At 33.6% G+C, this 17,836-nt stretch overlaps 1 protein-coding gene across 8 annotated transcripts in view; it reads left to right on the forward strand.

The window, feature by feature from the left end:
* The window catches only part of sbm (L-type amino acid transporter sobremesa), a 228,274-nt gene that overhangs the window by 115,810 nt on the left and 94,628 nt on the right, over positions 1-17,836 (forward strand). The window lies entirely within an intron of this gene.

Below are 17,836 nucleotides of genomic sequence, written 5' to 3' on the forward strand. Positions count from 1 at the left end.
TTAAAGTACGGGACGAATTCTCCTATCGGTCGGTTGTGTGCCGATTGATGAAATTTCACAGATTGAACAAAAACTGTTTATCTTATTTGCGATTCGTTACAGAAGGTCAAAGTTAAGAGATATTAAATAAGTAGCTTTAAAACCGTGATATTATTTTCCGTATGGTATATACATAATGTATGTAACACCTAAATCTTTCCCTTGAAAATGCCAATATTTTTGAGACGTAACGGTTAATATTTATACGACACCAAAAAAAAAACTAATTATATAAAAATTTGCTGACGTTAATGTTCGTGCCGAGTCGTATAAATGCCGCATAATTATATTTTGTATTTCATAATAATTTGAAAAATACGAGTAGTCGCATCAACAGGCAGACACGATATCGTACGTAGGCTATGTTTAAGTATCATTTATATATAAATAATATCGTATACCGACTGTGCCGCGTTTAAAAAACTTAAGTTAGAATATTATTTTTAGGTTGTGAAGGCTTTTTGCACGGTGTGAAAGCGTCATCTATCGACTGAATCACCGTCTGCAAGCTGCAACCGTTTTCAGTTAATGGCTTGCACTATTTAACGAGATAATTTTCGTACGTTATTTTAACTATTTTTACGCAACACGACCCCCGTCGACAGTTGCGTGCGTATAAATATTTATTTTAAAATTATACTCGCTTAAGATACACTGTAAGCCCGGTTTCCCCGTTTTGTAATCGTTATTCGAAACTCTCAAGCCGAATGAATCTTAGGCGCTCCTAACGACCGCGTTTCGATCGCGGTAATCCTTTACGCCGACTCCTGTAAAGTATTTATCTTTCATAAAGTTAATTTTTTTAAGTTTATAATGTATTTTCTCGTACGTTTGCGTTCGCATGAACGTGCATATACCGACGAGCCGTATCGACTTTTTCAAGTAACAATTGCTATTTTTCACTCAAAGGGAACCTCGATCGAAATTCCATAAGATATTTCTTTGGAAATTTTTATTTACTTTAGTTCTCGACTCTCTGAATTTTTTTCTCGAAAATTCATCGATTATAGATTTTAAAACGGCGGATATTTTGCTTCAAAATAAAACAAATATACGCTTATTATACTTACGTATTTTATTATAAAAAAAGTGCAAAATATTTATAGTTTTCTTCTTTTCCTTTAAAGGATATTTCAATATTCAGTCGATAAAGCACGGCAACCCTTAAGTAACTTTTCATCGTTAAACGTAGAAAAATTATATTCGGAAAACGGTCTGTCTCAAAACAATCAATTTCTCGGTAGCTATATAAGACTACCGTACTAGCAAACCCCGTCGGGGAGAGTAACTCAAAAATTCTCAACGGAAAAAAGAATTAAGGCTTATCGTTTTAAAGGACGTTGAAAAACTACAATTTTGACGTAAAAAATGTTTGACTACGACCGGCCTAACCGTAACGGGTCGATTCTTAAAACGGTCTACGTTACCGCTAATAATAAAACAATAAAAATATAAAATTTAACGCGTATCTCAAAACGATATATTTTCTATGTAAGACCGCTACTTGGAGTCTACTGTAGGTCGTTTTTGAAACTAGCTGAGAAAAACACCGCCATTTTGATTATAATTTCCTTAGCCCGAAGTTTTTTATAAAAAAACTTCATTTTCAAAACTTCAACTTTATTTTTCAATATCTTTTAAAACGATTTATCGCAATTCCGCTCCTTTATTTAAAATGTTGTATTGCATCCTCTATGGGCCCCCCAGAAACTTGGAGTGTGGTGGTCTCAGTTTCGGACAGGAGCATTTTTCAGATTTAACCTTTCCGTGTTATCTACCCGTGAATTATAATTTAAGGTTAAGGGTTACCGTACTTTATTAATACTGTTTGTGTGTGCGTGTATATATTTATGCGTTTAAAACAAAACTATAGATAACCCATAGCGACGTCTGTTCGTTATAATAATACGTGGAGGAAAAGGAGTAAGATGACTTCATAAAAATAACACGCTGAATATGTTCACAAAAAAATTTTTCGATTGTTTTTCAAATCGTAAAGAGAGGGAATTACAAACGTTAAAATACTAAAAAAAATATTATTTCTATATATATATATATATATATATATATATATATATATATAAAAGAATTTTGTTATTTGGGAAGTAGAATTAATAAAGTTGGACGAAGCAGGAATGATATAAAATGTCGAATAGCACAGGCTAAACGAGCCTTCATATGCATAAAAAATTAATTTAAACGTCAGGAAAAGATTTTTGAAAGTATATGTTTGGAGCGTAACCTTATATGGAAGTGAAACTTGGACGATCGGAGTGCCTGAGAAGAAAAGATTAGAAGGGTTTGAAATGCGATGCTATAGGAGAATGTTAAAAATCAGACGGGCGGATAAAGCGACAAATCAAGAGGTGTTGCGTAAAGTTGAAGAATATCAGAGGCAGTGGTCGGATCATATGCAACGAATGGCGGCGGAAGATTTTATCGTAATCATCCAATAGCGGTTAGAGAAGTCGGACGCCCGAGGAAGACATGGCAAGATCAGTTTAGAGTGTAGGATGGCGTAACGGGAGGAAGATACACGATAGAAAAGAAGAAATTTTCCGTTTATTTCTCGTGGAATTTTAATACGAAAATATTTTGAATACCGAGGTGACATCAAGTTATATATAAAATTACTCTATGAAATCCGACCGATACCAAGTAATATTATCGGTAATTTTAATATCTTTCTGAAGACGATACAATTTTTCCTTTAAAAAAAAACACATTTATTTAATTTATATGGAATAAAGTTACAACCGGAACAGCAACGAACTTCCGGTATAAAAGAAGAATAAAAATGGTAAAAAACTGTTGTAACCTTTATTTACTACTGATGATAGTCGTTTAACGACCAAAATGTGAACTTTACTTTTTATTTTTTGTAAATAGTTATTAAAAGGAATTTAAGTTATAATAATCGTATAACATAAATTATTTATTGCACGGTTTTTTTATTATTTCATACATAAAACGTAAATTCTACGTTAGTTTTCTCGAGCGGATGACAAAGTGTCGGTAAACTTATTATTTCTACGTTAAACAAATTTTGATGTTTTTTTTTAACCGGTTTCATATCTCTAAACTTGTGTTCTCATTATTAATGAACGGTTAAATATAATTTATTATAAGAAAGAAGCTATTTCTCGCCTACTCTTCGAGAAATATTTCGTCTACTGTGCCGATATTGATTTTGAATGTCATATGGATAGTCATACCTTGAAGAACCCTACGCCGCATGCTATTCAACAAATCTTTCGGATTAGTTCATCGTCCGCCGTTTTTATACTACTTTTGTACCGTTAAAATTCAATATACTTTATAACTATGTTATCTTTTACCGATTGAAATATCGTGATAATTCGTATCCTTTTTATTGGTTTGATTGAATTTACGTACATATTCAGAACAATTGCTTTAATTCTCATTATTATTTCCTTATATCGTTTTTAATTTAAATTCGAAAATTAAAAATAAATCTGAAATTTGAACCTTATTTAATTTAAAAAAACGTATTTTTATCTGCTTCGTTAAAGTCTGTTTTAATAAATAGCAAAATGAATAAATACAGTAAGAAATTTAGATCTATCAGAATTTAACAGTTTTCGAGTTAGCGTATTATATTTTCTTGAACGAGAAACTACTTTATGTAGCAAAAATAAAATAAGCGGTCAATAAATAAATAAACGCTCCTTTACCTTTTCCCGATCGCCTCATTAGAAATTTGTTAATGGAATATTTAAGGTAAATTATTTTTTAGTAATTTTTGAATTAGTACTTTCACATGTTAAATTTGTAATTATATAGTACATCTATATTTTAAACAATAAATATGGAATTCAGTCATACGTATTTATATATATATATATAATACATATTTTACTTAAAAATATTCTCTTTATTAACTGTCGGGTTAATCGATCAACTATACAAACTTATAAATTAAATTCACTACGTTTCACTAAGAATTCTCTAAGCTTCCTCAGGTGACAATACACATTCATACACGCATCGTACCAAATTCTCTTACATACTGTATTTACGTATTCCCATACTTTATGTATGTATATAATAGAATTTTGTATCATGTGTGTATGAATGTGTACTGCCACCTGAGGAAGTTTTTTTTTTATTGTCTTCAGTCATTTGACTGGTTTGATGCAGCTCTCCAAGAATCCCTATCTAGTGCTAGTCGTTTCACTTCAGTATACCCTCTACATCCTACATCCCTATCAATTTGTTTTACATATTCCAAACGTGGCCTGCCTACACAATTTTTCCCTTCTACCTGTCCTTCCAATATTAAAGCGACTGTTCCAGGATGCCTTAGTATGTGGCCTATAAGTCTGTCTCTTCTTTTAACTATATTTTTCCAAACGCTTCTTTCTTCATCTATTTGCCGCAATACCTCTTCATTTGTCACTTTATCCACCCGTCTGAGGAAGCTTAGAGAATTCTAAGTGAAACGTAGTGTATTTAATTTGTACGAGGTCTGTAAATAAAGTAAAGAGACTAGTGTTTTTGGTAGCCAAAGCGGCAACACTGTTAAGTTACTAGTAAACATATGGTTATATGAGCGCCGATTTATATTAGGTATTAATATTTTTAGTCTATTGTTGCCGCGCGAGACGTAAACAAACTTTAACAATTGAATTTGAACCGTACCACAGTCCATCAAATTTTGACAAACGAACCGGACATGAAAAACGTTTGTGTGCAATCGGTCCCAAAAAACCTCACTGTCGAACAGAAAAACAACAGGGTGAATGTGTGCCGCGAAACCTATCGTGATTTTCTAAAAAATGTTACTACTCATGATGAATCTTGGTTATTTGAGTACTACCCAAAACAAGGAGTGGCACACTTCAAACTCACCGTGTCTTAAAAAAGCAAAAACGAGCAAATCAAAACCGTCCTAATTTGTTTCTTTGACGGTAATAGCATCGTCCATAAAGAGTTTTTGCATACAGGACAGACTATAAAGCGATATTTTGAAAGACTGCGTAAAAGAATTGCCCGTGTGAGATCTGCTGCATCATAACAATATACTTTGTTACACTGCACTCTCAATTAATGAGTTTTTGGCAAAGAAAAATATTCCTGTAGTTCCTCAACCGTGTTGTTCACCTGACTTGAGTCCCTGCGACTTTTTCCTGTTCCAGACTTTAAAAAAACACCTAAAAGGACACCGCTTTGGAGCTACACTTTAAAAAATCCTACATTTAAAACATTAAAATACATTTTAAAAAATGTAACCGACCGTCTAAAGGATATTCCGGTTTTTGAGTTCCAACACTGCTATGAAGAGTGGGAAACCCGTTTGAAGCGTTGCCTAGCTTCCCGAGGGAACTACTTCGAAGACGGTAGAGTCCGTGTATAATTTGATTGAAAATAAAAAGTTTTTTCTGAACCGGTCTCATTACTTTATTTATTGACCTTGTAAATTTGTATGTATAGTCGATCGGTTAACTCAAGAGATTAATAAAGATAATATTTTTAAATAAAATGCGTCTCGTTATTATATTTAATTTTATCCGTTCGAGAGGAAAATAAACTTAAAAAAATTGCATATAAGGTAATATTCATATATTATATATAATATTTTTTTAAAAACTCGTTAGGTCATACGACCTTTTAATAATGTACTAATACAAAATTAACACAAAAATATACATCTTACAAAAATGCTGTAATAAAAAATTTGGCTAAGAAATTTTTAAGATTTAGGGATCCAAAACGGCGAAACAAAAATCTAAAAAAAAATTATCCTAAAAATTAAATAACAGCGTTTACCGCGATAGCTTTTATGAATTTTAAAGATAACAACAACGGCAACAGCAAGGGATAAACGAATATCAACCGTATATTACCAAAATTTATCTGAACTTAAAAATCGTTTGAAACAAGAATTCAAAGTTGTATTTAGAAACTTCGACAATTTTCACCACCTTTTTTTTTCAAATTAAAATCGCCGATCGACAAACTTAAACGATCCGATTTAGCTTACGGTATTCAGTGTAACGATTGCCAGGGAGAGTATATCGGAGAAGTTTCCGATATTTAAAAAAGCGTTTGGAGGCCCGTAAGTGGCGAAAACGTGAGGTTACTGCACTGTCAAAACGTGAAAAATATTAACGCAGCTTTAATTTCGAACGAGTGAAAATGTTAGATTACGATACAAACAATACAAGGAGGTTAATACTCGAAACGATTCACATTTTCCGATGTAAAAATGCCATCGACAACAGAACTGATATTAACGGATTAAGCGGTACATATACTAATATAATTTAATATATTTCATTTATTAATTTAAGGAATTGTTTTTTAGGTTTATTTATATAATTTACTTTTCAAAATTTCCAGTCGGCTGAATAATACGAACAATCTAATAACGTTTTAGCATACGATTTAATAATTTACGGTTCAGTTACGCTTGCAAAACCTTCGGATATCAAGCGAAACGTTTAATTATATTTTTTTGTGTTAATTTTGTGTTAGAATATTGTTCTAATCGGTCGTATGACCTAAAAAGTTTTTAAATAAATATTTATCGTCTAAATAAAAAGAACCGAGAAGTTTCTTTTACGATTATATATATAATACAAGCGACCTTGGATATATATATAATGCAACCTTGTATATAAATAATATACACGCAATGTTGTGTAATCGTATTTTATTGTTTGTTAAAATGCGGTTAACGGTTGAAGAACATGTATTCGGGATTGAAACTTAGAGACGAAATCTCATGTTGTGTGTCGGCGAAAGTTTAGGGAGAAATTTGAAAAGGAAGCGCCGATGAAAAGAATTATTCAAGAGTTAGTAAAAATATTATGCGAAACAGGTTTGCTGTTAGACCAGAAACGCGCCCGACAGAGATCAGTTTTAACGGCGCAGTTCGTACAGGACATCAAACCGGCAGTTACAAGATCTCCTCGTAAATCTTTGCGGAGATTAAGCCTGGAAGAGAACATTTCATTAGGTTCAGGCCGCACTGCAGCGAGCAGATTCCTGAAATGTTTTTCGTATCGAGAGCTGACTGATGCCGATTCCGCTAAAAGGGTCGCTGATGTCAACTGTTCAAACTTCATTAGAGGCGACATTGGCGTTTTAGATCGAGTGTTTTTCACTGTCGAGCGTGGTTTCATCTCGGTGGGTATGTTAATAATCAGAACTACCGGACCTGTGGTACTGAAAACCCGTACGTTTTCTTTGAATCTCCACTATACCCGCAAAAAAATAGGTGTACGATGTGCGGTTTCAAGGCGACGAATAATAGAACCCTTGTTTTTTGAAAAAAACTGTGGACACTGCCGTTCAATAAGAAATTATCTTTTTTCTTTTTCCTGTTTAGCCTCCGGTAACTACCGTTCAGATACTACTTCAGAGGATGATATGTATGAGTCTAAATGAAGTGTAGTCTTGTACAGTCTCAGTTCGACCGTTCCTGAGATGTGTGGTTGAAACCCAACCGCCAAAGAACACCGATATCCACGATCTAGTATTCAAATCCGTGTAAAAATAACTGGTTTTACTAGGACTTGAACGCTGTAACTCTCGACTTCGAAATCAGCTGATTTGGGAAGACGCGTTCACCACTAGACCAACCCGGTGGGTTTACGTTTATGACCTTCCTTTCTTTTTCCTGTTTGGCCTCCGGTAACTACCGTTTAGATAATTCTTCAGAGGATGAATGAGGATGATATGTATGAGTGTAAATGAACTGTTGTCTTGTACATTCTCAGTTCGGCCGTTCCTGAGATGTGTGGTTAATTGAAACCCAACCGCCAAAGAACACCGGTATCCACGATCTAGTATTCAAATCCGTGTAAAAATAACTGGCTTTACTAAGACTTGAACGCTGTAACTCTCGACTTCGAAATCAGCTGATTTGGGAAGACGCGTTAAGAAATTATCTAACGGTTCGTAGCCTTACTGCAACAGAATGAGCGCGACTGCTGATTTCAACAGGACAGCTTCGCTTGCCGCACAGCTCTCTTTACAATGGAGATGTTACAGGATTTTTCCGGCGGAAAGAATCATTTTTATAGTATTGCGGCTACCAAGATCCCCTGATCTGAATAATCCGTACTCCTTTCTGCGGCGTTACTTAAAAGAAACTATTTATAAGAACGATTCATACTCCCTGCAGTTGTTTAAAGATAACAACAACGGTAACAGCAAGGGATAAACGAACATCAACCGTATATTACCAAAATTTATCTGAACTTAAAAATCGTTTGAAACAAGAATTCAAAGTTGTATTTAGAAACTTCAACAATTTTCACCACCTTTTTTCAAATTAAAATCGCCGATCGACAAACTTAACGCAAGACAAACATTACCGATGTCATCTCCGAAATAACTAGTGTAGTCAGGAACATAGTTAAACGGGTAGACGAATGCATAGAAGTGGATAGACATAATTTTTAACACGTTCTGTAAATTATTATGTAAGAGTTTGCCGATAAACTATTATTTATCGACTAAACTAAGTGTCGGGGTTTGTTAAGTCGAACAGCTTGTATATGTTTATAGATTTGATGAAACCGCAAACATATATATATATAATTTGTTTTGTATTTTGTGATGCTGTTCCGATCGAGGTTTTACCACCGTTTCTTCGATTCATCCTGGCAAATGCCGAGGCCTTTCCTTTGTGTGTCTGTGGATCGGTACAGATACCCGTTCCTTCGCGATGTATAGAATGTATAATTTGATCCCAATAAAAGATTTATTTGTTTACTTAAAAAAAATTAAATAAAAAGATTAAATTATTCCTAAAAATTTAAATTCTCATGTCATCTATAAACGACCCACAATTATACGTAAATAACCTCTTACGTCATTAATAAATATCAAAAGTAAACGGGGATAAAAATCGATGGAACTCTGTATAATGTCGAAGCCCGCTATAAATCTTTTAGAGAAGATCCCTCCGAAAAAACTTGGCTAATGTTCTCTCTTAAATTAAAATTGAATTCAACCGATTTTTTCTGAAGTCTAACAATAAGAATTATCTTGTTTATCGAACACGAAAGTACAAAATTTTATTCGTATACGTAAAATATTATTCTCACCGATACCTTTTTATTATATATACGAGCACTCATTTCACCCGTAAATGCGATCGAGATAAAAAAAATATTAAAAAATTCTCGAGCGCTGAAAGCGAATTTGTAAATTCATATACGTAGGAAAAACTTATTTGATAAATATAATATCGATTTTAATAGAGAAGAAGCGAGCCGATCGGTATCGTCTGTATAAAAAAATTCGTCGTCATTACAAGGACGTAAGTAAAGAATTTTTATCGCATCACCGTAAAACTCAAAGATCAATTTTAAACATTTAATCTTGCTTGGAAGTTCATTAGATATTTTTATTCCGATTTTACACGGTTTACATTCAAACGATTTTAATCGATGTCTTTGTAAAAAGAACCGGAATTTATTCTTGTTGTATCTACGACGTATTTAACTGAAATGATACCGTATGTTTTTTTTTTAATAAGTAAGTTTAAACGTATAAATCGGAAGCCCTACCGTTGATTTATCCTAACAAAATTACTAGAAGATTTCAAAGGTTCTCGTCGTTCACTTTCGACCTTATTAATACTTTTGTTTTACTCGGTAATCTAAATATTACCTTACCCAAACGAACGAGCTCTTTGCACGTAATAATGCGAGTAATTATTTTTGATGAATAGCCGTTTTTTATCGTTTGCATACATTATTATATATTAGTCGAGTAGTTGTAATAACCACGGTGGAGAAGACGAGTTACTTACTTATCGTTTTTTTTATCCGATATCTGAAAACGGAAACTCCCCCTTTAATGTAAAATTAATAAAATATGAAATCAGATTAAGTTTTAACCAGAGGGAAGGTTGTTACGGGCCTAAAACTTAACGCGATTCAGATCTTATACGCGGAAATACAAGAATTATTCCTACGCGTACGCTTAAAGATTAAGCGATAAATTAATCGTCTTCAAAAAACATTTTATTTTAAATATATTATTATTATTTTTATTTATTAACGACGTTCAAATAAACCGAAATTAAAAAAGAAATAAAAGATAATAAACGCTTTACGATAGATTAATTATAATCATACGTTGTTGAATTTTCCGTTTCAAGGGTGGTTTACGATTTGCCGATTCGGATTGAAACCGGTTCTTAATGTGTTATCCTCTACGGATGACGGTGGTTACGTTGAATAATAATTTTAGTTTGCGGAAAAAATACACGAGCAAGTTGTTTTAATTCAAATTTACGCTGTTATTACCCTTTATAAACGAAAGAATTACGATCTTTGCAAGAATATCTAATTAAATTTCTTCTTTCGATTCGTATTTCTCCTGCTTAATCGAATAAACAACGGGTTCCCCAAAAATAGATGAACGGTATAAATGTCTTCCATCGATTTTGCAACCTGCCGCAAACGTGTCCGAAACGATGTGACGTACTGTACGACACGAATTTCATTCGGAATCTGTGTCCGTTCTTAAATGTTGAAATTAATTTTTTTAATTATCGTCCGCTATCTCAGGGTTCCTCCCAAAGACCGTTTCTTGCTATGCTCTAAAAAAAAAATTCGTCGTTGTTGAAATTCTCCCGTACAGTCTGATACAGAGCTGTGGGAAAACGGTGTCAACGTTTCCACTATTATTGTATAAAGCGTAACTAGGAGATCTCCCGTCTTACTGAAAGAGCAGTTCGGTAAAGTTTGCTCTTCTTCTGAATTGTCCGCTACCGTATCGCTCGATATATTTCGGTAATTGTTATTTTCTACAGTTGAATTTAAGACTTTTGCCGGGGTAAATATTATTGTAAAATCTTTGCCGGTAGTGCGCCCCACAGCTTGAGGTTTGGCAGATTCAGGTGGGACGTGATAACCCACCTGGGTCGGTCTAGTAGTTAACTCGTCGTCGCAAATCAGCCGATTTCAAAGTCGAGAGTTCGTAGTTTCAAATCCTAGTAAAGGCGCTTACTTTCATACGGATTTAAATACTGGATCAAGGATACCTGTGCTCTTTGGCAGTCGGGTTTCAATTAACCGCACATCTCAGGAACGGCAGACCTGAGACTGTATTATATGTTTTTCTGTAGGACTGTATTACACTTCAGTTGCATTCGTACATGTCATCCTCCTCTGTACTAATATCTAACGGTAGTTCTGGTGGCTAAACAGAAAAAGAGGTGGGATGTGATAGCCAAATGAGGATTTTCATCCGCCCGATACACTCGGTTATATTTGTTTCGTATGACGTTACGACTTCATAACCTCATCCGATAGGACGATCTTGTTTATCACATCATCGACTTAAAATGTAAAAAAATTCACGTTAATCGACTTTGACGGTGTGGTTCTTTAGATATTTGATTACACATCGTCTGACAATACTGCAAACCGACGAGCTGATCCTTTCCGTAGAAAACTGTGCAAAAATCTTGACGGTACAGTTCAATTTCGATTCAAGCATCAAACTTTGCTAGGATGTTCTCAGTACGAATAGTTGCTGAGAAGCACGTCATGTGGACTTGTATGGAGTGTCGGCACACGCCAAAGCTCATTTTTCTCCGTCCTAGACTTCTTAGAACTTCCATAATTCGATACGTTTTCCACTGTATCGTTAAAAATTTCTCTCCGACATGATAAATTGTTAGATATGTTTGTGGAGAATTACCAGATGCTTATGAGGGACGGTGAGAATCCGCTCTGCATTTTGAGTCTTCGAGTACCGCTTTAGAATCCACGTTCTTTGTTCTCGACTCGAGTTTGCAACCGCACTCACAATATTTGTAAAGGAAGATAAAACAAATTTCGTAAAACGATCTCGTCCGGACACTGTAAACCGATCTCTGTTTTATTTATTATTAAACTCTTGTACAATGTTGATACAATTTTCACTTAAATCCCTCCGTATTTGAATTCAGTGGTATCCCTTGTTAAAACTAGTAAAATATTTTGTTAAATATAAATGAAAATCGATAACGATAAGCGATTTATTAATTTAACTTTTCGCAGTTACTTTACGTTATTCAAGAAAATAATAATTTTGTAAACGTTGTAGTAAGCTGTTATACAAATACGTTATCATTTCTTTACGAATACATTGATTTTTTAAACACGATGAACGAACGTATTCAAAGTTTTTAAATATTTTCCAGGTCATTTAAATTTTAAACGTATATTATACTAACGGAAAAAAGCAAATCGCTTGTGTACAATTTACTTATAAACGGAAACTGTAATACAGCATATCGATCGATATTTTTTGAAAATTAAATTTGTTTATTATAATATAATTTCCGATTTTAGTACATTTAGAGTAACAGTTTTAATACATACACATTTTAATGTGCAGTACATTTTAATACGTAATGTAATTTTAGTACGTTGCAGAACCGGTTCCCATCGAACGGAGGCGGTCTATATGAAGGTTATATCGGTGTATTAAGTATCTTGATATATCTCAAGTATCAATTCGCAAGTTGTAAACATACAGCAAGACTAAGTTCTATTTTCCACCGCAACAGTTGTAATAGTTGTATTTTCTATATCCGGCGTAGTAAATACGGTTCTGGTAGATCACGCTTTCCCGTCGCCCGATCCTTTTTTGTTATACTTGATATTTTTTCCCGGTTTGTCGGTGTAGATACAAACGCTAGGCCCTGCCGAGCGTAGACGTTAAGTCTACGCCGAAGGTACAGAAGTCTGTATAGTAGGCATCCAAAATACGATCCGGTAAGGGAAGGACTCGTTAAGACCGATGGCTGAAATGCTCTTCTAATTTTCTTTTTTTATCTATAAAGCAAAAGTCGATTTAAACACAGGTACGTAACAGGTACGGTATTTTTTTTTTAGATAATAGAATATAGTCGTATAAAAGTATTTATTAAGAAAGTAAACGCTCATCGAGATCAGAAGTAAACGAATAAGAAGTAGATTCTCGTTTGTAAGTAACTTAAGTTTTATTTCTTTAACGATTCGAGTCGGTTAATTTTATGACTTTTTATATTATTCCTTTAACATACGAATTAAAAATATACAAATTTTAACGATTAATTAATTTATATCTTGTACAAAGATTCAATCTGCAGGGCGTTCGTATAAAAAGAAAACATATAGATTCAAATATAAGGAAATGATTTTTAATCGCTTACAAGCTAATGTTTGTGACGCTTCGGAGGAGTGCCTGTATACGACCTAGAAACAGTGAACTCTCAAGGGGTAAAACGTAAGATGCTGGTGTACGTGCCAACTCGCGCGTTCACAAATTTATGCGATTTAAAACTCGCGATTTGCACACACACACACACACACACACACAGCAAGGCCAAGTTGTATTTTCTACTGGCGCTTATGCGTTTTCATGCAATCGTGAAGTTTATTTATACTCGTCCTATTTGTATTTACGGTACGGAATCGCATTTCATTTATTTCCTGCGTAATAACACAGAAAAAGTGTTAAGATTTAACAAATTTATTTACGCTATAAAACGTATTATCACATCCTAACGCACTCGTACTTAACGAAATATATAAACTCAAAAAATAACGGGCTAACCGAATCGACACGATTCAAATCCGACGTACGTTACCACCGTGTTTTAAATTTGAGCAAATGTACGTCTAAATAAAAAAAAAAAAAAAAATGGAAAAACCGCTAGCAATAATAACATCTAAAGATAGGTTGAGAACACAGTATCGGTTGTTGAAAATTATCAAAAGAACGATTGAAAATAATTTTGAAATCAAGCTCTACGTTTCTGAAATATATTGGTAGTTCGGTTCGAAAATTAACAGTTCGGTTTTAGATAGATTTTTCTCTGACAGTCATCGATTAAAAACAAACCGAATAAACAGCGACTCACGAAGAAACAAAAATATTGCACGACACGTTCTACGTGAGAAAATAAAGAAAAATGTTCGAAGAACCGTGATTTTGGAAATTCGTTTTCGAATTACAGTTTGGGAAGAATTTCATCTTGATTTCTCCCTCGAGCGTAAAATGAAGCCGTGCTAAAATTTTTACGACTACAATAAAGGGTAAATTTGACGGTTTCATATAGTTTTTGAATGAATAAAACAGATCCCACGACTAACTGTAACTCCAGTAAAATTTCAGAAAATTATTGACAAAAACGTCGATCGCAAAACAATTTTTTTTTACGTTTGATACGCGATAATTTGATTAAATTGCCAGTAGACAAATAAAATTTTACGAAACAATTTGTAGAGAAATTAACGAAAGGAAAATCAAAAATCTCTAAATAAAAAATGTTCGTTTCTTAAATTTTTAATATAACACTATGCAATTTTAACGATTAAGTGTTTTTTGATTCGCAATAAAATATTCAACCTTAGTTATTTTGAAGAAGATGCTGTCGGTTACACGTTCACCAAGTTATATTTAAATATCTCAATCTGTTCTTAAAATGTAAATTTTTATTGAAGAAACCTAATGTCGGGTAGAGAGTAAATGAAGTGCGGTAGGGGCATTTGTCCAAGCGAACCTTTTTTACTTATTTTATGTTCGATCAGTCCCTTAAGTTCAACTAACACCTCACGGCACATTTTCTATAAATATTTGGGATTATAACGTTTACATTTAAGAAGCGAGATGTAACTCTTTTTAAAAGCGGACTATTCAGACTGTCCAAAAATCAAATATTCATTAAAAAGCAATTTTTTATTCCGCCAAGTCAGCGTTCACGGCCGTTTTCTATTATCGATCGATGTAGGGCGGCCCAGTGTTCCGTCAACCGCTGGTTTCATCCTACATTTTTGTTTATAATTTGACTGAGTAGAATAAAATTTTAAGATTTTTGTTATGAAATCTTAAATGCTGTTGTTTAATCCTTTTAAAGTTCTTCTCGCTGAATAAAGGGAAAAAGATTAAAAATGTAATATTGTTACTTTAATACGGTGAGTAATTTACTCAAACGATAGTTTCATCGATTTCTTGAACAGAATTTGATTTTTTTTTACGGATCGGTGCTTTTTCGATAAACTCGACGACAAAATACTTTTTGAAAATTCAAACGTTTAAATTGTTTTGTAATACATCAAAAACAGGTCGCGTAAAATAATCGCACAGAAAGTTGTCGATCCGTTATAAAAAGTGTAGCGTTTTTGGTAGAATAACGTTTGAAATAATCGTTAGCTTTATTAATAACATAATCGTCATAAGTGTGACGATGTGTGAGGTGTCAATAAGTATACCGACATTTTATGCAGGCTACAATCGATCGAAACCGATAATGATGACGCGAACCGATGCGATCGATCCGTTCTACCTTTTATCTGTACGGCTGACCTACTTCGAATAGCAGTTTTTTTTAGTTTCATTTTTTTTCGTTTTCATATTAAAATTAAGCCCCGGGTTATTTTTCAAACCCTCTTAAAAGTATTACGATTAACTGATTTTTCTATTTTAAGGGATCGAATCGAAATTATATTCTTTTTAACAAAAAAGAAAAAAAACGGTAGATGAAATGAACGAAACAAATTATTCTAAACATTTTTCTACAGATTGACAACGGGGATGACATTGAAAGTTGAACCGACTTCAACTTCTAGACTTAAGCGTCCCTATAATGTCTTAACTAAACTCGGATGCGAGTATTGTGCATTATCTATTCGAATTTTAATTTTAAATTGTTAAATATACTTTTCTTCTTTTTTTTTTACTTCTACTTATACCTTATTTTGCTTTCTATTGTTCTATCTAATGGTGTCGAATGGTATTCGTAATTACTAATTGTATATGCTTGGCGTAAAAGTTTTTATTGTAGTACTGTGTAATTTTTAATGAGTGACTACCGATCATGTGATCCGATATACTAAAGGTTTATTAAAACAATAAAAAAAGTCTCTAAAGATGTTTGTCTAGCTACATCTGTGCAGATGTTTGTGTTCGGGGCGATGTATATTGCGAACCAAACTAGCAATCGTAACTAGCAAATACGTTATTTATTTATTTACCCAAACTATCAAAGCAAAATTAAATTCGTAAATAATTTATAAAATATTTACGCGTTAACTCTATAATAAAGGAAAAAACATTTCCCGGGATGTCTACACCGACTCGCAAAACAAAATACTAAATACAGTTGCCACTGGATGCGTCGAAATATTAAAACGTTAAAAAGATTTATCAAACTTCAGAAGAGTTTTATACGTAACATTTTCATCGATGTTTATTTCCAAAGGTATATTCTGATAATATGAAATTTTATTCCCGATAAAATTCAAGAAAATTTTTCATGAAATGTAACCTCCACGAAAATAAGGTAGGTCTGTCTCCGAAACAATCCATTCTCTGTACATTTTATAATAGTTTCATTAGCTTTCTCTTCGCGGCAAATTAAATTCCAAAGTTTGTTTTTTCCCAAATTCAAAATTGTAATAATGATTATTTTTAACCGCTATTATTGTCGAATGAGTTTTCTTTATAGAATTTTACAAAGGTAAATTTTGTGGAAACGAGGAAAAAACTTACTTTTCCAAGAAAAGTTTAAGAGGCTTTAAAAGTTTTTAAAAATACAATTTTAGTTATTTTTTTTGTTGAAATGTTTTCTTTTTTTATAATTGTATCCTATACGTGTAAATTATAGTTGCGCCACGAATAAGTAGGATGGAGTACCTGTTTCATATTAAAAATAATATTTCCGACAAAAGTTATTTCAAATTTAACAAATGTTTTATTATTATCACTTTTTTTATGTCGATGTGACTTTGCTATTGATAAGGAGGTTTGAGTCCCGGTCAGCCACAAAAATTCATTATCATCCATCGGTAGCTGTTATAGGGCGTCAATTATCTACTATTTCCGTAAAAGTAAATACATAAATTACTGTTTTTACTACTTTAAAATGAAACTTGAGCGATAAAAATTACAAAATATGTTTCTCATCTGGGGAGATTACATTTCTCAGGCTACCGCCTAAATATTTTAAGATCTAACTTGGAATACTATAAGGATTAAGAAATTTTATGAAATTTTTATTAAAAATCGGTTCTGCCTTCCGCGTTAATCGACGCAAACAGAAATAAAGGATAATGTGTTTCGATCGTATGAAAAACTGTAAACGTATGAAAAATCTAGGGAGTCCGCGCTAAAGTTATTCAAAGTAACAGCTTTACATTAATTTAATAATTTTCTTTTAACAAACACAGAAACTCACGAAGTTTTAATTTAGGTTAACCGAGTTAAATGTATCCACCTTTTTTGGTTCGGCAGATTCTAGACGTTTATCTGCCTAACTGTTGACAAGTGTTTAGGAGCATCTGCGGCGTTATTAGACCAAAAGCTTCAACAATTCTCTGTTCTAAATAGTCTAAATCTCGAACTTATCTTTGTTACACGTAACTTTTAATAAATCCCCTGGAAAAAATGTAACAAAATATATGCAATGTCGTGAACAGTGAAACGAGAAATTTGCAGTTTGTAACAAGCCTGTCCAGTTGACTTTCTAGGACTCTTTTCCTGTCCGAGGAGGAAAAAGCTCTGCCAGTCGCCATTCGCCCGTGCAGACACGGCAGTGTCGGGCTCATACCGACTAAAAACGCCCCCTCTCGGCAATTCGGTAGGCTATTCTCCGCCTCAAGCTTGTCTCTCCACCCCGATGAGGCTCATCGCCACGATGCCAAGAGCACCGTCACCTGACGAAAGGATGCAGCAATAAGAAAGAGGAGCCCCACGGAACTCAACGGAAAACGCACACCCGCGTCGGAACGAGGACATGCGCTCCCTACTCCCGTAGCCTATCCTTCTATCCTACTCT

This window comes from Lycorma delicatula, chromosome 7 (genome assembly GCF_047948215.1).
Source record: "Lycorma delicatula isolate Av1 chromosome 7, ASM4794821v1, whole genome shotgun sequence".
In the NCBI taxonomy this organism is placed as follows: Eukaryota; Metazoa; Arthropoda; class Insecta; order Hemiptera; family Fulgoridae; genus Lycorma; species Lycorma delicatula.